Source organism: Suricata suricatta, chromosome 14, assembly GCF_006229205.1.
Source record: "Suricata suricatta isolate VVHF042 chromosome 14, meerkat_22Aug2017_6uvM2_HiC, whole genome shotgun sequence".
Classification (NCBI taxonomy): domain Eukaryota; kingdom Metazoa; phylum Chordata; class Mammalia; order Carnivora; family Herpestidae; genus Suricata; species Suricata suricatta.
Genome location: NC_043713.1, coordinates 68,288,849 through 68,310,790, shown reverse-complemented (window position 1 = coordinate 68,310,790; position 21,942 = coordinate 68,288,849). Strand labels below are relative to the sequence as shown.

Sequence of the window (21,942 nt, the reverse complement as noted above, 5' to 3'; positions counted from 1 at the left end):
GTGCCCTAACAGCTGCATGAATCATGGGCGGTTGCTCCTGACACATCGGGTGGTAGAGGGAGCCTGGGACAATTTGACACACAATGACAGTGGGTTCCAGGCCCTTGCTGAGGGGGGAGCAGAGGCCAACCTGGCTCAAGGAGGCATCTGATGGGACCATAGGAGTAGAGGGTGGGGACCTGAGGCAGGTGGATGGCAGCCCCTGTGTATGTGTGTGACAACAGATGGTGTCACTTCCAACACGCCCACACTAACACAGTGGGGAAAGTATCACTGTCCTCATTTTACAAATGACTTTTTGAACCCAGGGCAGCAAATCTAGGGGTCAGGGCCTCAGGCAACTAGCAAAGAACGGGCCCTACAAGTAACCTTGAGGTCAAGAATAGAGGCCCAGCAGGAAGGGGCTGGCTTTCTGGGAATGGGTAGGCACGGCAGGGCTGCCACTGGGGAAAAGACAGGAGGCCTGGAGGAGGCCTCAGAGCAGGACCTGAACCCCAGACCAGAGAGTGAGATGCCATCCTGGCCACTGTGGGCAGCATGAGTGGACAAGTGGGTGACTGGATTACAGGAGAAGACCCTAGGCCAGGTAAGTCGGGAGAGAGCCCTACACAGGCCTCAGTTCCTCCCTCTGTCTCAGAAAAGGCAGCACCCAAGGCCCCTGAAGTCACTCTGAGCTCTGCAGCTCTGGGGTTCTTCCCAACTCTGAGAGTCTTGGTGGCCAGAGGTCACACCAGCGCTATCCAATAGAAATAGAACACAAATCACAAACGCAAGCCACATGTGTCATTTCCAATTTTCTAGTAGCCACGTTCAAAAAAGTAAAAGGAAACAAGTGACATAAATTTAATGATAGATTCTATTTAACATGATACAGTCAAATTATTATCATTTCAATATGTAATCAATATAAAAAATACTACTGAGATTTTTCTTAGGGGGTGGAGTACCAAGTCATTGGAATCCTGTGTGTATTTTGTGTTTTGAGCCAGATTTCAGTTCGGACCAGCCGCATCAAGTGGCTCATATTGGATGGAACAGGTAAGGGCTGCTGGCCCCATGAGGGGAGGCTGGCTTGGCAGGTCGTGACCTCAGCTATGACTAGGAAGCAGGAGCAGGCATGAGTTTTCCTCTCTAGACTGTGAGGAGTATCTCATAGAATCCTTAGGGTCCTTCCCTTGTTGCTAATGGCGAGCATGGGCTCCAGAAAGATTCACAGTTTCATGAACACAGAGGGAGTGACTGGGCAGTGGAGGTCACGAGTCCTGCCCTCAAAGTGTTCCGTCAGAAAGAGGACATATCCCTTCCAGGCCAGGAATAAATTCTATTACAAGACAGCTGGGGTCAAGAATAGAGTCCAGATCTCAGCTGAGCAAATCAAGTCACTAGTTTAAGCCTCAGTTTCCTCACCTGGGGAATGGGTATAATATTAGTATCATGTCAGGGTTAATTTGGTGCTTAGTCCAGAGCCAAACAATCCTTGGTGTCCTTGAAGATAAAGGTTAACACCTTGTTTGGGGTGAGGGACCCAGAGAAAGTCCTTTGAACCCTCTTCTGGAGGCTGAGGAAACTGAGACCCAGAGAGAGAGGAAACGACCCAATCAAGGTCACACTGGAGCTGCTGACTCCTTGTCCAGTGCTCTTTCCTCTGACAGATTCATCACTATTGAAGTTTGGATTTGGCCCACAGTCAGCAAACAACTCTTGGGCCTGCCTATGAAAGATCCTCTGCCAGGCTACGTCGAACTACCCTTCACTCAGGCCTGGACGATGGGCTCTGGGCCAGATGCGGGATTTGCCTCTCAACTCTGTCCTTTGCTGGCTGTGTGATGCCAGGCAAATTGCATGACCTCTCTGAGCCTCAGATTCCATGTAGCTTACCCTCCCACCAGAACCTGCTCTGAATATGGAGACCAGGGGTCTAAAGAGGGTCCCTCCCCGCCCCTATAGGCCTGAGAGAAGAGTCAGGCATATAACCCCAAACTGCATTTAATCCACATTTAATCCTTTCTGAAGCTTTGGGCAACTGGCTCATTACCATCCCATTTCCCAGAGGGAGACAGCTAACTGCCTGACTTGATCCAAGCCTTGGCTCCTCCAGCCCGAATGGGTCCTCTCCTGAGGGCAGGTGAGATCTGTAGGCCTCAAGGGACCTTTGCCCACTCTGTCCCTCCTGGGACAATATCCAGGATGAGCTATCTGTCCTGCCCAGCCCTGCTGACTACTTCCTCCTACTCTGGCTCAAAGTGAGGATTGAGGGTGGAGTGGGATGAGATCAAGGGTAAAAAGAAGAGTGTATTGGATATCTATTGGGGTATCTATATCTGTTACAACAAATTACTCCAAAACATAGCCATTTATTTAAAACAACCATAAACATTTCTTATCTCCCAGTGTCTGTGGCCAGGAATTTCGGAGCTGGCTTCTTCTGGCTCAGGGTGTCCCCTGAAGTCACCGTTGAGATGTCAGCCGGAACTGCAGTTGTCCAAAGGGTCAAACCCCATCATTTCTGCCATATCCTCTTGGTTACACAGATCAGCCCTGCTTAGTGTCAGAGGGGGCTAAACAAGGCCATGAAAACCGGGAGGTGTGGATCATTGGGGACCATTTTGAAGGTGGCTACTGCAAGGAGTAATAATAATTACTGCTATCTTTTGCGAATTTATTCTGTGCCAGGCACTGAGTAAGATGATTTTTGTTTATTATTGTGTTTTGTTGTTTTGTTTTGTTTTTGTTTTTGCACAACAACCCAGTGAGGGAGGTACTATTATCAGCCCCATTTTGCATTGGAGGTAACTGGTTCAGAGAGGTTAAACCACCTGACTAAAGTCACTCAGCCAGCAAGTGGCAAAGCCAGGTCAGTCTGATGTTAGAGGCCAGTTGTTTAACATCCTCCCAGAGAAAGAGTTTGGGGGAAGGATAGGGCAGAGGTTTGCTCTTGAGATAAACATTGGAATCCCAGGAATCTGAATGCACAGACAGGAAACCCCTTGTCCATGGCCCTGAGAATGTGGTGGAAGTTCCCACACTCAGACTTCTTCTCCATAAGGTAGGGCTGGAATCACTTTTGGCCACGGTGAGGAAACCAATGTAAGCCATGTTGATGATGACACATACCCCAACTATTGCTGAGTACACAGGAATCACATCCCTGAATGGACAGAGCACGTAGAATACTTAACATGTGATGAACAGCTTTTGTAAATCTGTGAAGGCAACTTGCCTCTGATAGTATAGTTTATACCAGTTATGATACTTTCTCAACACAAAACCTTTGCTCAGATAGTTCCCTCTACCCACAATGCCCCTCAGACCACAACCAAATCAGAAACGAATCCTGCCTGGAGTCCTAAAGACCCAGTCTAATCCTGTCTATGCCTCTTACCAGCTGGGTGGAACCCAGGACAGGTGACACCCTACAATTGGGCCTCAGTTTCCTCGTCTGTTCATGAGAAACTAGACTCTCTCTTCTGCCCACCAGGCCCATGTGAGGTCAGTGCAGAGATCAATGCTGGGGCCCTGGAGATCAAGTGAAACCACTCGGTTCTCATCAGCCAGGGACCCTTAGCGGAAGTGCTGTGGAAGTGGGAGTGGGAGTCCAGAGAAACAGTGAGTCTATGAGAGAGCCAGGGAATGGCGCCAGCAGCCGGGGTGGGCCCTGGGGCAAAGGTCTGGGTTGCCAGCCTACAGTGACTGCTAAGTAGGACCTGATTTCCATTTGTTTCTAACCTCCACTGTTTTTCTGATTATAAGATCAGGGCATGCCTATCATGGAAAATCTGCAAAGTGTAGATAAGGAGAAGCACCATGAGAGTTATAGAAATAACCTGTGATCCCACCATCACCATGAGATAAGTTTACATATAATTATTTTTTCACTCAGTCGAGCTCCTGCATTATATACTGTTTTGTTCACTGATAATTTCAGGAACCTGTCTCCAAGTCAATAAAAAATTTCTTCTTCCCAGGGCACCTGCATGGTTCACTCAGTAAACATCTAACTCTTGATTTCAGCTCAGGTCATGATCTCAGGGTTTGTGAAATCGAGTCCTGCATCGGGCTCTGTGCCTGCCAGCGTGGAGCCTGCTTGGGATTCTCTCTCGCTCTGCACCCTTCCCTCCTCCTCTCTCTAAAAATTTAAATCTCAAAAAAAATTTATTTAAAAAATATTGAGAGAGAGAGAGAGAGAGAGAGAGAGCGCCCGCATGCACACAAGTGGGGGAGGGGCAGAGAAAGGAGGAATCCAAAGCAGGCTCCAGGCTCTGAACAGTCAGCACAGAGCCTGACTTGGGGCTCGAACTCATGAACTGTGAGATCATGAACTGAGCCAAAGTTAGACGCTTAACTGACTGAGGACTCGGGCACACCCCCCAATTTTTTTTTAAATCTTAAAAAAAATTTTTCTTATCTAGTGTAGTTGTAAGGCTGCAGAAAGTTCCAGGGGACTGACTCTATGTGATTGATTTAAATGCTCCTTTCCTGCAGTCTGACTTTCTCAGTTGGACAGTGCTGGCTCATCTGCTCCATGAGCCGCTTGAATTATAAATCTGAGGACTGAAGAGTGGCTGGCAGTGGTGAAGTGCTCTATTGTTACATTATTTTTTTAAAAACTTAATTATACAAGGGATATCTGAACATCAGCTCCAAGGTCTTTGTACCTTATTGTAAAAAATCCAAACCTTACTGTAACATTGAAGCATTCTGAGCCCCCAAAAGTAACTGTTGTCACCAGTTTCTGTGTATCCTGCACACTTTTTTCAATACATTTCCATGCATACACAGAAATATGAATATATATATAAAATATTATATAGAATATATATAGAATAGGGGCCCTTGGGTGGCTTCATTGGTTAAGTGTCAGATTTCAGCTCAGGTCATGATCTCGTGGTTCATGAGTTCAAGCCCCATGCTGGGCTCTGTGCTGACAGCTTGGAACTGGAGCCCACCTATAAACTGTGTTTCCCTCTCTCTCTGCCCCTCCCCGCTCACACTGTATCTCTCTTTCTAAAAAAAGAATAAATAAATAAATAAAATTTTAAAAAATTTAAAGAATATATATAGAATCTAAACAATAATAAAATAGAAATACCTAGAACACATGATTTAATATATTATAAGAATTATTCTGCAACTTGCTCTTTTCATTAGACAATATGTCTGGCTTGCAGATTTGTCCATTTGAGAATGTTTTAATACACCTTGTCCTTTTTTTAAATTTTTTAAATGTTTTTTATTTATTTTTGAGAGACAGGGAGAGACAGCACAAGCAGGGGAGGGTCAGAGAGAGAGGGAGACACAGAATCTGAGGCAGGCTCCAGGCTCTGAGCTAGCTGTCAGCACAGAGCCCAACGCCGGGCTGGAACTCATGAACTGTGAGATCATGACCTGAGCTGAAGTTGGATGCTTAACCAACCAAGCCACCCAGGCGCTCCACCTTGTCCTTTTTAATGGTTGTATAGTATTTCACAGGGTAGAGGAGCCAGCATTTACATAATCAGCCCACTAGGGGTGGACATTCAGGTTGTTTCCAATTTTTCATGATTACAGACTCTTCAGTGTGGAAAACCTACACATTTCCCTTACACAAATGCATGAGTGTTTTTCCCAGGTGGATTTTCAGAGGTGGGGCCACTGGGTCATGGGCTGCCTTAATTGAGAGGTAAGGATACTGCACTCTAACAGAGAAGGAAATGGCTCAAAGTCACAGGTTGGTGACAGTGTGGAGATGTGACCTTTGGGGTTATCCTCCTTATGTATTTTTTTTAAGTTTATTTATTTATTTTGAGAGGGAGAGAGAATGTGTGCATGTACAAGTAGGAGAGGGGCAGAGAGAGAGGGAGACAGAGGATCCCAAGCAAGCTCTGCACTACTGTCAACCCAGAATTCAGTGCGGGTCTGGATCATGTGAACCATGAGATTATGACCTGATCCAAAATCAAGAGTCAGGCCCTTAACCCTCTGAGCTATCCAGGTACTCTTCTCCTTATGTATTTTGAGTCATTCACAGGCTGACCCAGTAGTTCTCAAAGTGTGGTCCTGGAACCCTGAAGGGTTCCCAAGACCCTTTCAGGGGCCTTCAAGGACTAAACTATTTTCATAATGACACCTCGATGTTATTTGCCTTTTTCACTCTCATCCTCTCATGTGTATACACCAGTTTCCCAGAGGCTACATGATGTGTGATGACATTATTGGTCTGAATCTAAGGGTTTCTTTTATCACTGATGAGATAAGAATTTTTCTTTATGCTAATTGATATTTTAATTTTTTTGTTTTTGTTTATTGCCTCCTGGTATCTCTTGCCTATTTTCCAGGAAAGTATTTTTGTTATTGATTTATAACTGCTCTTTACATATTAAGTGCACTGACCTTTTCTGTCATATGTGTGGCATTTCCCCCAGTTTGTAGTTTTCCTGCTATCTTTGACTTTTGACTTTGTGTTATGTTGTTACACTCAGAGGGCTTTTCCTTTGATTTCTCTATTACTTTTATGTTTCAGTAGTTCATACCTATGGTAGGATACATTAGATGTTTTCTTCTGCTTTTTTTTTTGTTGTTGTTGTTTATTTTGAGAGAGAGAGAGAGAGAGAGAGAGAGAGCACATGAGCACAGAGGAGGGGCAGAGAGAGAGAGAGAGAGAGAGAGAGAGAATCCCAAGCAGACTCCAAACTGTCAGCAAGAAGCCCAATGTGGGGTTTGAACTCATGAACCATGAGATGGTGACAGGAGCCACAATCAAGAGTCAGATGCTTAACCAACTGTGCCACCCAGGTGACCCTACCTCTGCTTTCTTCTACTTTGTTCCTGCAAAAACATTCCTTTGTTTGTGGACCTCCATTGGCTATCTCAGAGCAGCTTGAGGAAGAACTGACACAAGCGTGCCCCCAGTTCTGTGGGTGCTAGAGCTGTAGATGCTGAGGGGAGAGGCTGACTGGAAGTTCAGGCTCTAAGGGAAAGGAAGCCCAGGTCAGAGATAGCCTCTCCTCAGCTTTGGGTTCCATGAGGTGTTAGTCTGAGTCCCTACTAAGATGACCAAGGGACCAACACCTGGACAGATGAGGGCAGCGTGCTGGGTCTAGAGGGGCATCCCTGGGGGGCAGGAACTAGTCAACACAGGTGCATATGCTAATCCCCTAGCCTAGACTACAGTCTCTTGGCTTCTTCCCCTAGAGGCACCAGAAGCATGCCAGGGAGAGAAAATGGTATGCCCTCGGCTTGGCCTCTCTTGTCTCTTTCAAGCCTTCCTGAGATCCCACAGGTTCCCCTCTCCTCATCCCACAGACAACTAGAAGCAGGAGCTGCCGAAGTTCATCAGCCCTGACCAGCTGCCCGTGGAGTTTGGGGGGGATCATGACTGACCTGATGGCAACCCCAAGGGTCTGACCCTGACCAAGGTGTCCAAAGAATGGGGAGGGATGGCTGTGGTCTCATGCTCACTCACCAGCCCTCACCCACAGATCAACTATGGGGGTGAGGTGCCCAAGAGCTACTCCCTACAGGACCAGGTGAGGATGCAGTATGGGCACAGGGGGCTTGTGGCCCGATGCTCCTTCATGCAGGTAGAGAATGAAATCCTGTTTCTGGGCTGTGTGCTCAGGTAGGGATGGCAGCCACTTCACAGCTGGGAGGAGTCCGGAGCCCAAGCAGGTGGTCATTAGTGGAACTCTGTTTCTTGCAGATGGCAGTCACATTAGATGGGGTGGACATTGGCTTTAGAGTTTTCCTGAAGACGAAGATGGGTGAGCAGCAGCAGGCAGGGGAGATGGTGGAGGTATTACCCTCTGGCACTACCATGCCCACTTGGTACCTGAGGACGGGAGCCTCACCTGCCTCAAGACTGGCTTCAGTCAGTATTGGCAGCAAACAGCTCCTCTAGGAACTCTCTAGGAGCTAGGGGACGGAAGGCAGGCTCCTCAATGTGTTTCCAGACTTTGTCAGGTGGGGGCCCCTGGCTCCGGCAGACACAGTGTATAGCTGGCTTCAGGCTCTCAGGTACAACAATGGCTCCCTGGTCTGGGTCCTGGCACAAGGATTTACACCATGGAGGATGAGGTCCTGGGTGGGCACCCTATCTGAATGTCTATCCCTCAATGCAGCTGAGGTTTGATAACACTTACAGCCTAGTTCATTCCAACAAATGTGGAGGTACTGCTCACTGACCAAATGTCTGAGGAGAAGATGGAGAGATTTTGGGCAAGCCTTGTGGCTCCCCCAGCCTCCCCTTTGATCTCTGGGTCCACAATGCATTCACAGCCCTCCCTGGCCAGATCTCCTCCAACCTCCCCAGGGATGGGAATCCCACAACAGCTGCTCCCAGCCTATCTGTCACAGTGGGTCTGTGTCTTAGGAGCTGCTGGGACCGTGTCCCAGTGGTGGCCAGACAGCCACAGTGAAGCAACCAAAACACTCTATCCTCCTGGATAGATCCTCTGACCTCCAGCTCAGTGAAAACTCTAGGCTCTTTTCTATGAACCAATACCAAGTCATGAGTTACTCTTCTAAAACTTGAGGTATAGTAAGACCAACAGATCTGGTAACAATTGCCATTGAAAAGATCATTTATTACTCACAGTTCCCAAGAGGAGGAGATGGAGATGCCAAGCCACAGAGAGCACATAGAGAACTGGAGAAATGGGAGGTCAGGGTTATCATGAGGTGGAAGGAGAGGGGAACTGGGCAGGAGTTTTTGTTATGGTTTTCCCTGGAAGGAATGAGTGAAGCAGGGTAATCAGGTTTAGGATTAGCTAGTTTGCATAACGTCGCTCTGGGCCATAGGGGCTGCCCCAGGCTATGTGGTACTGGGATGATCAGGGCAGGGGAATTGTGTGGCCCTAAGTGCTAGAGCCAGCACTGGAGGTGACTGGAGTGTGGGCTCTGTATTTGTTGGTTGGCATTTGAAAAGTGCAATCCTGAGTGAGTTGTTTGCTATCTCTAGGAACTGGCTACCCCTGGGAGAGGCTGTTCCTCCAGGGTCAACAAGGCCCCAGATGTCAGAGCATCAGAATATAGAAAATAGAAGACAAAGTTAATACAGTTAATACAAACGACGAGGCAATACAGCAATCACCACTCTGAATTGGAATTCAACCTCAGGGGCACCTGAGTGACTCAGTCGGTTGAGCGTCGGACTTTTCAGGTCATGATCTCATGGTTCCTGAGTTCAGGCCCCACATAGGGCTCACTGCTGTCAACCTGTCAGTGTAGAGGCCGCTTCAGACCCTCTGTCTCTCTCTCTTTGCCCTTCCCCCACTGGCACCCTGCCCAAAATATATAAATATTTAAAAAAAGAAATTCAACCTTAGAGCTTTCCCCATCTAGAAAGAAATTTTGACTCTTAATTGTGTCTTCCACACATAAACTTTCCATTCCAGTGTTAGGGCATCTGAGAATGTGTTTACTGTCTGGTTCTCCAGCTAAACTCTCCATTAAGATTGATTTTATTTTATTTTAAGTTTACTTATTTATTTTGAGACAGCACAAGAGCACAATAGGGGAGGGGCAGAGAGAGGGAGATAGAGAATCCCAAGCAGCGCACAGCATGACAGAGGGCTCAGACTCACCAACTGCGAGATCATGACCAGAGCCAAATTTGGATGCTTAACTAACTGATTGAGCCACCCAGGTGCCCCTTCATTAAGATTTTAGACTCGGCCTCTGACGGAGCTGATGTCAGGCCCCACAGCCCCACTAGGTTAGATCTCAACAGAAATGCTGCATAGGCATTCCACTACTCACACACATTGTCCCAGCTTGCTGTCACTATGGTAGCCAGCCAAACTACGTCCTTCATTGGCCACTTGGCTGGAACTGTGCAAATATGGAAACCTGGGCATTCAACAGTTCTTTCTTAGTCACCCCACTTAGGTTCTAGGGCTCATTGCCTTCAGTTTTAAGAGCTCACCATAATCCATCCCGACCCAAAAATTTGTCCCAGAATTTTGATAGCAAGTTTGCTCAACTGATTCCCAAATCCATTGTCTGGTTCCTACCATCCTCCATGATTCTACCATGTTATCTTGCACGATGGCAGCAAGGAGCTAGGGCTGGCAGGGAGGGGAGGTGGTTGAGGGAGGTTAGCTGGAGAAGTGCCATGTGGGTTGCAGCCCAGTGGGTGAGGGGAGGACCCTGGGGAGTCAAGGCAAGGATAGAGGGGTTTCCCTGCCTTGGGCCCATGATCTGCCACATCTCACTCATCACTCACCCCATCTGCTTCTAGCATCTGCCCTTGCTACAGTCTTCTTGAAACATGGTCTGAAGGCTAGAGCCATTGACCAGATAATGGACATGTCCACAGCTGTCCCCACCCGTCACCTCTCCCACTGTCCCCCACCCACAGTTTCCACTCCAGGCTCACCCTCCCCTGCCCCAAATCTCTGTCTTTTTTCATGTTGTTCCCTCACCTAGAAAACCTGACTTTCTCCCACTGTACGAATTTTCTCTCCAGCAGGCAGTGCTGAGTCAGAGTGAGGGCATGTGCTTAGTGAGTAATTTATACCTGTGAGATTCTCTTTTTATCATACGGTCTGGGAGCTTTGACAACTGCATACAGTCCCATAACCTCTGCCACAGTCAGGACACATAGCAGCTCCATCACCTCCAAAATTCCCTTCTGCTCTCCCTTTGATGAGGTTTTGGAGGGGTGTAGGTCTGGAGTTGTTGGCCAAGAAGGAATTCTTGAGACCTCTTTGGTGCAAATAGGTGATTTTTATTAAAGGACAGGGACAAGATGGACCCCTGGGCAGAAAGAGCTTCACTGGGGTTGTGAGGAGTGACTGCTTATAAAATATGGAGCTGAGAGAGGTAAAGGCAAAAGGGAGGCCTCTAAAAGGACTTTCATATGCTAAAGAGGACTCATAAGATAATGGAGGCCTTGTTATTGCCCAGGTAAGGTTTTCCCTCTAGTAAGACATTAACATTAACACAGTAGGGAGTTGGGGCACCCGGTTGGCTCAGTCAGTTCAGGTCCGGATCTCATGGTTCAAGTTTGAGCCCTGCCTTGGGCTCCAGCTAGAGTTTCAGTCTCACATCAGACTCTCTGCCCTGCATAGGGCTCTGCATGCTGGCAGTGCCTGCTTGGGATTCTCTTCCTTTCTCTCTGTCCCTCCCCAACTTGTTCTCTTCCTCTCTAAATAAATAAACCAACAAACTTAAAAAAGAGAAAGACAGTAGGGAGTTGCTGGAGAAATGTTATACTCTGTATTTGCCTCAAGTATAAGTCAACGTGTAGCAGGTTATAAAGAAATTTAATTTTACCTACCTTTTCCTCGTCTTTGTTCCCCACAACACTGTGGAGGGGAGGAGGGTGATGTTGGGGCTCCGGGAAATAGGAAATGAAGTCTAGGTTTCTGGAGATTAGGCTATTGATAAGATTGCCTTTTTCTTGTAATTTACTAAAACATTTGTAAACCAATGGAGACTCAGGTCCTGCGTGACTGTGCTCTCCATCCGTTAACCATTTGTTTTTTCCTCCTCCTAGCTTTAGGGCAACCTGGAGTGCCTGAGGAACGTCACATACATCCTGTGGGGCAGGGGAGATGGGGGCTGTGTTTGCCAGCTTGTGCTTTGCCCTCAGCTTGCCTTACTTCCCTCATCACCTTTGTCGCCACCCCCTCCCCCACCCCAGCCCTGACAACAGCTGTAATGCTGCAGTTGACTTTTCCAAAATGTCATTTAATGGCATCCTGCAGTAGGTGGCCTTTTGGATCTGGCTTTCTTCACTCAGCATACTGCCCCCGAGATTCATCTGTGTTGTTGCACATGTTTGGTTACTTTTTGTGGCTGAGTAATATTCCATTGTGTCGATGCACCACAGAGTGTTTATCCATTCCCCAGTTGAAAGCTAGCTGCATTGCTTCGAGTTTAGAGCAATGACTAATGAAGCTGCTATGTGTGTTAGGGGAGAGATTGTTGTGCGATCCTGTTTTTGTTGCTCCAGGGTAAATTTTCAGGGGTGAGATCACTGCTGAGATGTTGGGAGGGGTATGTTTAATGTTGTAGGAAACAGGCCAACTGTTTTGCACTGTTGTTGCATTCCCACCAGAGAGTTTGAGTGCTCCATTTGCTCCACATCCCTGCCGTGGTATTACCAGTTATTCTGGTGTTAGCTACTGTAATAAGCATGTGGTTATGTTTCTGTGATTTTAATTTACATCACTAATGACTAGTGATGTTAAGCACCTTTTAAAAATAGGGCATAATCTGTGAGATAAGCAGACACAAGTTGAAGTCCTGTTTCTGGCACTTACCTAACCTTAACCAGGTCTCTCTGAGGCTCCGTTTCCTCACTGGCAAATGGGGAAGTCGACAGTACCTACCTTGGAGTGGCTGCTATGAGGAGAAATGAGATCCACAGGAACAGAGAGCGAGTTCGTGGGGAACAGCAACTGCTAAGCGGTGCTGATAACAAGTGTTAGAGACCCATTCGCACTTGTTCCTTGCCCAGGCACTTCATGTCACCTGCTGTGCTCTCCCTGGCTGCCTCAAAGGTCCCTCTGTCATTTACCCCAGCTCTGATCTCCCAGTGCACTCTGGGTCTGGCGCCTTCCACCATCTCCCCTGAGTTGGCTGCTGGCATCCTGTTGTGACCAACTCTGACCCTAATCTCTTGCACGTAGGCCTCAGTGACCCCCTTATGTCTGCCCCTGAATTTGACTTTCCCACTTACCGTGTTTCTGGACTTTCTTCTCTTAATTTGGCCAGTAGCTCAGAACACCTGCTCTCCTCAGGTCATTAGAGAGCTGTCCCCCATTCCCCCCTTGGCCAGGGACCCCCTTGGTCAGATCCAGACCACGTGTCTTATGTTCTCTGTGGTCCGTGTCCAGCCTGTGCTGGTTCAGTGCCCATGGACTTCCACTGCCATTAGCTTGTGAACTTACACGTCTTTTCATGGACTCTTTGCTCAGGGTGGTGAGTGCCTCTCCAGACCTGGGAGAGTCATCCATAGTAAATGATCTCGCATCCACTCCAGTTTAGCAAACATCATGCAGTGGTAACGCAGGCTACAGCCACCCACTTGGGCCCTGGGTGCTGGGCGTTAGGCCTGCAAACTATCTCCAGCTCTCAGAATATCCCCCATTCTGAGGGTCAGTGCAATCTTGGCCATGTGGCAGTGACTCTGACAGCAGCCCCCTTATGCAGTGCACGTCCCTCCCTGCTGTCCTGGCCAGGCCTGGGATTGTCCACTCACCCCAGGCCTCCAGGACCCCACCACCCTGCAGCCATTTGAGAAGCTGCTAATGTACCTTAAGGGCAGAGAGGGAAGGAAGCCTGGAGGTCCTCACTCTGGGAGCACAGATGGCCCTTGGCCAAGACCTTGGTGGGCTCCTGGCCTGAAGAACCTATTGTACATAGCTGAGGAGTCGTCAGTACATGCGGGAGCTACCCACAGTTTCCACCGAGAGTCTCCAGCACTGGGCCAGTGTATGGCGCAGAGCCGTTGCGTACTGAATGAATGAATGATGCCAAGTTCCTCCTCCTCTGCTGTGTGAAGGGCTCTGATGAATTGCTAGGATGCTCTGCTAAGAGGCTTCTCCTCTGCACCACAACCCAGGGGCTGTCACACCGCCGTCTCCTGGGCCTGGGCTTCAGGCTGTCAGCCAAAGGCAGCCTCTGTGAGCAGAAGCCCCTCATGTCCTGCAGCCTGAACTCAGCAGGCAGTGCATGTCAGACCAGCCGCACCACCAGAGCAGGCCTAGGGGCTGCGCCTTCCCGAGTTCAGGCTTCAGAAAACTAGTCCTTGGACTGGGAAGACTTTGGTGTGGCTCAGCTCACAGGGCTCTTCCAAGGCCTTGATGCTCATTCTACAGCTCCTGCCTCTTCCAACGGGTCGCTCCTCAGCCTTTTGTCTCTCTTTCTCCCTCCTCAACCCTGCCTTAAAACTGGGCTTAACTTTCTATTCCAAAGACCCTTTCTTCCTGTCTCTCTGTGCCTTCCCACTGAGCATGTCCTGTCCAGAGGAGATGGCCAGGCCCCCTGGGGCCCACGTGCTGATACTTCCCAGCTGGGACACCTGGGGTTGGGGGCAGGCAGGGACTCCAGAATCCTGAGCTCTTTGTCTGTGCTTCTGCCTTGAAAAAAAAAAGTTGTTTTCCTCAAAATGAAAAACAAAATTTTTAAATGTTTGTTTATTTTTGAGAGAGACAGAGAGTGAGTGGAGGAGGGGCAGAGAGAGAGGGAGATATAGAATTTGAAGCAGCCGCCAGGCTCTGGGCTGTTCAGCACAGAGCCCAATGCTTCACGGACTCCGAGATCATCACTGGAGCCAAAGTTAGCCACTTACCCGACTGAGCCACCCCGGCGTCTGTATGTTCCTCAAAATTTAAGCATAGAATTGTCATATGACCCCCCAATTCCACTCCTAGATAGATACCCACAAGACTTGAAAAGCAGGGGTTCGGGGCCCCTGGGTGGCTCAGTTGGTTAAGCATCCCACCTTGGTTCAGGTCACAATCTCATGGTTCGTGAGTTCGAGCCCGATATCGGGATCTGTGCTGACAGCTCAGAGCCTGGAGCCTGCTTGGATTCTGTGTCTCCCCCTCTCTCTGCCTCTCCCTGGTCATGCTCTTTCTTTCTCTCAAAAATAAATAAACATTAAAAAAAATTTAATGGGGGTTCTCCTTTGGGGTTGATGAAATGTTTTAGAACTAAGAAGAGGTAGTGGTTGCACAACACTTTGACAAATAATGCCACTGAATAGTACACCTTAAAATGGTTAATTTTATGGTATGCAAATTTTACCTCAATAAGAAATTTTTTAAAAATAACATTTGTGCTGGCATCTGGTTGGCTCAGTAGGTAGAGCATGCGACTCTTGGTTCTTGGGGTTGTGAATTTGGGCCCCACATTGGGAGAGAGTTTTCTTAAAAAAATAATAAACAAAAAACATATAATAACATTTGAGAATTCTTTCATCCCAAATATATAAGTAATACACCTGCAAAGAAATAAAATCCATGGGGAGATATGAGTTGGCCACACAGTCATGGAAAAATAAAGAACTACATGAAGAACAGAAGGGCTGACCAACTTTACAAAGTCAGACTTTAAAAAAAATTTTTTTTATGTTTTTTTAAATTTATTTTTGAGAGACAGAAAGAGACAACGTGAGCAGGGGAGGGTCAGAGAGAGAGGGAGGTACAGAATCTGCAGCAGGCTCCAGGCTCTGAGCTAGCTGTCAGCACAGAGCCCGATGCGGGGTTCGAACTCACAAACTTTGAGATCATGACCTGAGCCAAAGTCGGACACTCAACCTACTGAGCCACCCAGGCGCCCCAAGCCAGACTCTATAAATAGGTGGGAAGGGGGTCAAAAAGGGGCCACACGCAATAACCAAGAAGAGGGATGTGTCAATAATATGTTCTAAGACTATGCAGTCCAGAGCAGTGGTAATCGGCCATGATTTAAATTTAAATAACTAAAATTAAAAAATTCAGTTCTTCATTTCATTCACCATATCTCCAGGACTCAGTAGCCACATGCAGTTAGTGGCTGCTGACAAAGACTTTCTCCTTGACCAAGTTCAGCATGGCTTCTAGCTGCTTGTGCCTGTGTCCCTAAGATTGCCCCACTCCCCTTAAAATGCCCACCCACAAAGCTTGCAATTATTCCTCCTTTCTCTATCCCTTTGAGATGTAAATCATCTACCACCCAAAACTATCATGTCAAGGACGTGAAAGCCATCTCTTTGAAATTCAAGAAGATGACTTTTGCCCCTGCTCCCAGTTCCTGTGAGAGGGTAAAAGCCTAAGTCTGGGGGTGAGTGAATGGGAGAGAGGATGCTTACTCCAGCTAGCACCACTGCCTCCCTAAAAATACAAGAATTTTGGGGCACCTGGGTGGTTCAGTCACTTAAGCATCCGACTTCAGCTCAGGTCATAATCTCACGGTTTGTGAGTTCAAGCCCTGCCATTGGATCCTGTGCTGACAGCTTGGAGCCTGGAGCCTGCTTCAGATTCTCTCTCTCACTCTCTCTCTTTCTCTCTCTCTGTCTCTGCCTCTTCCCCACTCACAGTCTCTCTAAAAAACAAACAAACAAACCAAGAATTTTGTTTGCCTTAACTAGTTAGTGTCTGGCTTTGTTTCTCTTTGGCACTACCAAGTTAGACAGCTTGGACATAGGACATGTCCATCATTGGGGAAAATTCTGTTGGGCAGTGCTATATAACACAATGACATCATGAAATCTTCCCAAGAGGGGGCCACCTGAGCCAAACTGATCCTTTATCTCCTAGGAGAAGATACCTCCAAATAGTTCAACCAATGAGGCAGAATATTCAAAAAACAAATCAGACCAATGATTCATAATAACAGAGAAACATAAAAAGCCATTTTGGGGGAAGGAAGGGCACTTTAAGCTGTAAACAAACAAGCAAACCATGTGTAAAAGGTGTGAACTTTAAGTCTGATTGAGGTGCCAAGTAAAGTTTATAGACAGTCAGTTCAGTCTGGCTTTAATCACCTTGGAAGAAAACCCCAAATTCCATGCTCCCCTAATTCAGTTCATTGGCCCGTAAGTCCTAATTATAACACCAAGAAGTATCTAGTGATAATTTTACATTTTCACCTGGGCCTATTCAAATTACAATCCGAACAAAATGATTAAAGAGTAACATCAAAACTCAGCAGAGATGTCAAAGTATGGAGCCGTAACCCTGTGGGTATGCCATAGGAAGGTATGAAAGCAAGTTTAGAAAAAAACAATAAACAAATTAAGTTCAAATGGGATGTTCAGGAACAAGCTTAAGAATTATAGTACCAATTTTGAGAATCACTGGATTTCTGTTTTGGCTGTTCAAAATATTTGAAGTACTCAAAACTACCACTTGTAATGAATTGGGAATTTACAGGTAGAGTATAACTCCCACAGACCAGGCACTTAGTAACATTCAACCTTCATATTCCCCAGGCAAGTTTGCCAACAGGCCCTGGTTTGGAACAGAGGTGAGACTCTGACCTGTCCCTGGTCACTGTTTTCTCTCTGTTTCCTCTCCCACATCCACCATGAATTTATGCAATAGCCTCCTGACCAGTTTCCTGCTCTGAACATCTGCTATGTCATTCTTTACCTGGGCCCAGGGTTACCTTCCTGTCACAGGGGGAATCACATCAATTTCTGCCTCTAAAGCTATCACTTTCTTTTCCTTCCTTCCTTCCTTCCTTCCTTCCTTCCTTCCTTCCTTCCTTCCTTCCTTCCTTCCTCCCTCCCTCCCTCCCTTTTCTTTTTCTTTCTTTCTTTCTTTCTTTCTTTCTTTCTTTCTTTCTTTCTTCCTTCCTTCCTTCCTTCCTTCCTTCCTTCCTTCCTTCCTTCCTTTTTTTCTTTCCTTCTTTCTTTCTTGAGAGTAGGACAGAGGGAGGGAGAGAGAGAATTTTTTAAAATATTTATTTACTTACTTGGGGGAGAAAGCTAGCGGGGGAGGGACAGAGAGGGGAGGACAGATGATCCAAAGTGGGCTCTGTGTTGACAGACTGATAGCAGTGAGCCTGATGTGGGGCTCAAACTCACAACTTGCAAGATCATGACAAGAGCCAACAAAGTTGGATGCGCAACCAATTGAGCCACCCAGGTGCCCTGGGAGAGAGAAAACCTTGGGCTCCTTGCTCAGCACATAGCTTGGTGTAGCCAAAATCAAAAGCCACCCAGGCATCCCTCTGAAACCTTCAAAGTCTCCCCACCAATGACAAGGCATGGTCCAAAGTCCCCAGCATGGCCTGAAGTTCCTTCATGACCTGACCTCCATCTTTTTTGAAGTCCCTGCCCTCATAGCCCCTCTCCCCTCTCTTACTTCTATGAGTTTCTTCACCTCTACCTAGACTGTCTTCCTCCTGTTCCCACCTTAGAGGCCCAGCCCAAAGACCATCTCCTCTGGGGGACATTCCAGGACTCCCCTAGTGCAGTGTTCTTGCTTATGCCTTTACTGAAACACTCTATCTTCAGTGAGCCAAGACAGGTAGTGGTTCAAGATCCAGGCCTTGAGTACAGACAAATAAGGGTTCAAATCCTAGCATGGGGTCTTACTACCCTCTTGTGTGCTGCACATTGTAAATGAGCATATGGGTATAATAGTGAACACAACAAATATGGTCTATGCCTTCATGGGGCTGACAGTTAAGGGGGTGAGTCAGATAGTAGAACCAAGCAGTGTCTAAAGAGAACAATCATCTGGAATAGAGGAGCACGGTTCTGTTTGAACATTTTACTGGGGATCAGAGAAGTTGAGGCAGCACTAATGAGGCAATGCAGGAAGAGGAAGTAAGGGAAGAGTGTTCAAGTTGAGAGAATGGCATGTGCAGAGGCCCTATGGCAGGAGAGAGCACAAAGGAGACAGAGAGAGCTCTATACACTCCCTACCTGATGTTCTGTGGCTTGGGAAGGGCAAGAGACCTCCTGATTTTGTGGGGGAAGAAAGATAGAAATTCAGTTGTGGTCCCAGACCCTTAACCCATGTTTTTCCTCCCTGGTCCCAGGTATTTAGTGTTGTTGGTCAGGCTCCCACTGTCCACCCTTCTCCCTCCCAGACCCTTGTGGCTACTTCCCTTCCTATAGTTAGAGAGTAGAGGAGGTGTGGCCACACCAGGCCCCACCTTTTCCTGGGGTCACCCTAGGCTGGTGGTGGGAGCCAACAAAACTTTCCCCCAGCTGCCATAAAGCCCAATCTCCACTTCCCAGGCAGGCTCAGCCATGAAGCCACATCTGCCCTGGGCATCTGTATCAGGTAGACACCCCCCCAAACTCTGCCCCTAGGGTCACCCAGGCCCCATCCTGCATATTTGGAGGGACATTCAGTGGCATTTGTCTGGCCACCAAGTCTGCAGGATATAACTGATTTAGCCATGATGTGGGGGCAGAGCAGTTAGGGGCTCCTTCAAAGAATGATCCCACTCCAACAACAGAGGTGCCGTTCACCCCCACAGAACTCCCTTCAGTTGGCAGGTTTTAGACTTGAATTAAGACTGCAAGCAGGTCACTTACAGCCCCTGAGAGATGCCAGGAGTTTCCAGAGCACCCAGAAGGTGGGAGGCAGAGGTAGTGCAGTGAGTGGGCAGGAGGTGTGGGATTTGGGTTACATTCCATGATGATACCATCATTGTGGTTCAGCTTCTCAACCCATGGGTCAGGGGGACCAAGGGAAGGAGCTTGAGAAGGCAGAGGTAGACAGGCACACCATGGAAGAGGGGAGTGATCTGTCCCTCAAAGCACTGGCACCCAGATGGTTAGAATGAAAGTCCTCCAGGGCATCTCAGTGGCTCAGTGGGTTAAGTGTTTGACTCTTGATTTCAGTTCAGATCATGATCTCACAGTTCATGGGTTCCAGCCCCATGTCTGGCTCTGTGCTGTCAATGTGGAGCCTGCTTGGGATTCTTTCTTCCCTTCCCATGCTTGCTCTCTTTCTCTCAAAGTAAATAAATAAACTTACATATATAATATGTATATGAATATATATATGAAAATTATTTTTTAAAAAAAGAATGAAAGTGCTCCACAGCCAGCCAGTAGCTGCGTTTGAGGAGGTGACATAGTGCTACAGGGTCAGGGGGAGGACATCTGCCTTGTGTTAGCATGACAAGACCTGAGGGTATCCTGGAAGCACGAAGCTTGGCAGGCAGGACACGGCATGGGTGAGGAGTGCCTGGACCTGCACCAGCCTGCCTGGCTTTGCTGCTCGCTGGCTCTGGGACTTCGGAGGCTCCTTGAGCTTCAGTTTCCTGGTCCCTAAGGGAGGTAATAACACTGCCAATCTCAGAATGTGCCAGGACGACTAAATGAACTAACCTGTACTGTGTAAGCAACCACTAACCACTGGCGGTAGTTGGTTAGGACTGTCCTAATACAGTCCTGGCGACACCATTTATTCTCTCACAGTTCTGGAGACTGCAAGTCCAAGATCAAAGTGTCGGCAGGTTTCCTTCCTTCTGAGGGCTGTGCAGGGGAATCTGCTCCCTCATCTCCCCTGGCTTCTGAAGGTTTGCCGACAATCTTCGGCATTTCTTGGCTTGTAGAAGCATCACCCCAATCTCTGCGTTCACCCTCACATGGTATTCTCCCCATGGGCATGTCAGTATCCAAATCTCCCCTCTTGTTAAGGACACCGGTAACAGTGAAATAGGGGCCCATCTTTCTTCAGTATGACCTCATCTAAGCTAATTACATGTGCAATGACCCTGTTTCCAGGTAAGGCCATGTTCTGAGATACTGAGGATTAGGGCTTCAATACATGACTTGGGGAGGGGACCCAATTCAATCCAAAACACCACATGAGCATTTGAAATGTGGTTGGTCAGAGTTGAAATGAAATACTACATGGTAAGCTGAAATACTAAATACACACTTGAGTTTTTTGCACAAAAAAACCCCAAGATATCTCACTATTAATTTTAATGAGATAATTTATCTCTTTTATGAATAATACTGATATGTGACAAAATGATAATACTTTGGATACCTCGTATTAAATAAAGCATTATTAAAATGAGATTTTTTTAAACATGGCTGCTAGAGAATTTAAAGTTACCTATGTTGGGGTGCCCGGGTGGCTCAGTTGGTTAAGGGTCCCACTCCTGACTTTGGCTCAGGTCATGATCTCATGGTGGGTGAGACTGAGTCCCGTGGACTCCACACTGGGTGTGGACCCTGCTTAAGACTCCCTCACTCTCTGTGTCTCTTCCCCCAACCCCTCTCTCTCTCAAATAAAAAAATAAATAAAGTTACCTATGTGGCTTTCGTTATTTATCTGCTGGACAGCACTGAACTAATATTTACAAAGCCCTTAGAACAGGCCTGGCCCAAAGGAAATACCTATAAGTGTTGTTAAATAAAGGCTTCTGTTTGGAGGTAACTTGTTACTTGTGACATTTAAAAAATAGGACTTTTCCCACTTCTCAGAGACAGGGAAAAGTTGGGACCACATTTCTTGCCTGGCCTTCCTTTTATAGAATGGATTTTGTTGTATATTTCTGGAAGCATATGACATATAGAATGTGGTCTCGGGGCGCCTGGGTGCCTCAGCTGGCTAAGTGTCCGACTTTGGCTCAGGTCATGATCTCACAGTTCATGGGTTTGAGCCCCGCATCGGGTTCTATGCTGGCAGCTCAAAGCCTGGAGCCTGTTTCAGATTCTGTGTCTCCCTTTCTCTCTCTGCCCCTCCCCTGCTCCTGCTCTGTCTCTCTCTGTCTCAAAAATAAATAAACCAAAAAAAAAAAATGTGGTCTCATCTTTGCCAAATTGTTCCATGGTATTATTTTCTGTGTCATTATAAACTCTTCATCAGCCACATTAAGTACTATGGTTTCTGGAAAAATTGTTTCCAATTTTCCTATTAACAATGTGCACACAACTTTAAGCTGGAAATCCCTTTCTGCTAGTTAGGATTATTACTGGACAAAGTGGTAAACTATCAAAGGATCCAATGCCAGGTAGTTTTCTAGAAAAGCTGAATTAATTTCCAGTCCTGCTGGCAATGTATCCATATCTCCATTTCACCAGCTTCTTTCTTTCTTTGTTATTATTTTTTTTAATGTTTATTTATTTTTGAGACCAACAGACAGACAGACAGAGCGTGAGTAGGGAAGGGGCAGAGAGAGAGGGAGACACAGAATCCAAAGCAGGCTCTAGGCTCTGAGCTGTCAACACAGACCCTGATGTGGGGCTCAAACTCACAAACTGTGTGGTCATGAAGTGAGCTGTAGTCCGGTGCTTAACCGACTGAGCCACCCACGTGGCCCCAGCTTCTTCCTTTATTATCAGATTATTTTTAAAAATGTGTGTGGGGGCACCTGGGTGGCTCAGCCAGTTAAGCGTCTGACTTCGGCTCAGGTCATGGTCTCAGAGTCCATGGGTTTGAGCCCTGTGTCAGGCTAGTTAATCCTAACTAGCCTGCTTTGGATTCTGTGTCTCCTTCTCTCTCTCTCTCTGCCCCTCCTCCACTCGTGCTCTGTCTTTCTCTCAAA

At 47.2% G+C, this 21,942-nt stretch overlaps 1 pseudogene; it reads left to right on the top strand.

The window, feature by feature from the left end:
* Positions 1-1,029: 1,029 nt before the first annotated feature.
* Positions 1,030-21,942, top strand: part of LOC115277474 — a 35,779-nt pseudogene continuing 14,866 nt past the window's right edge.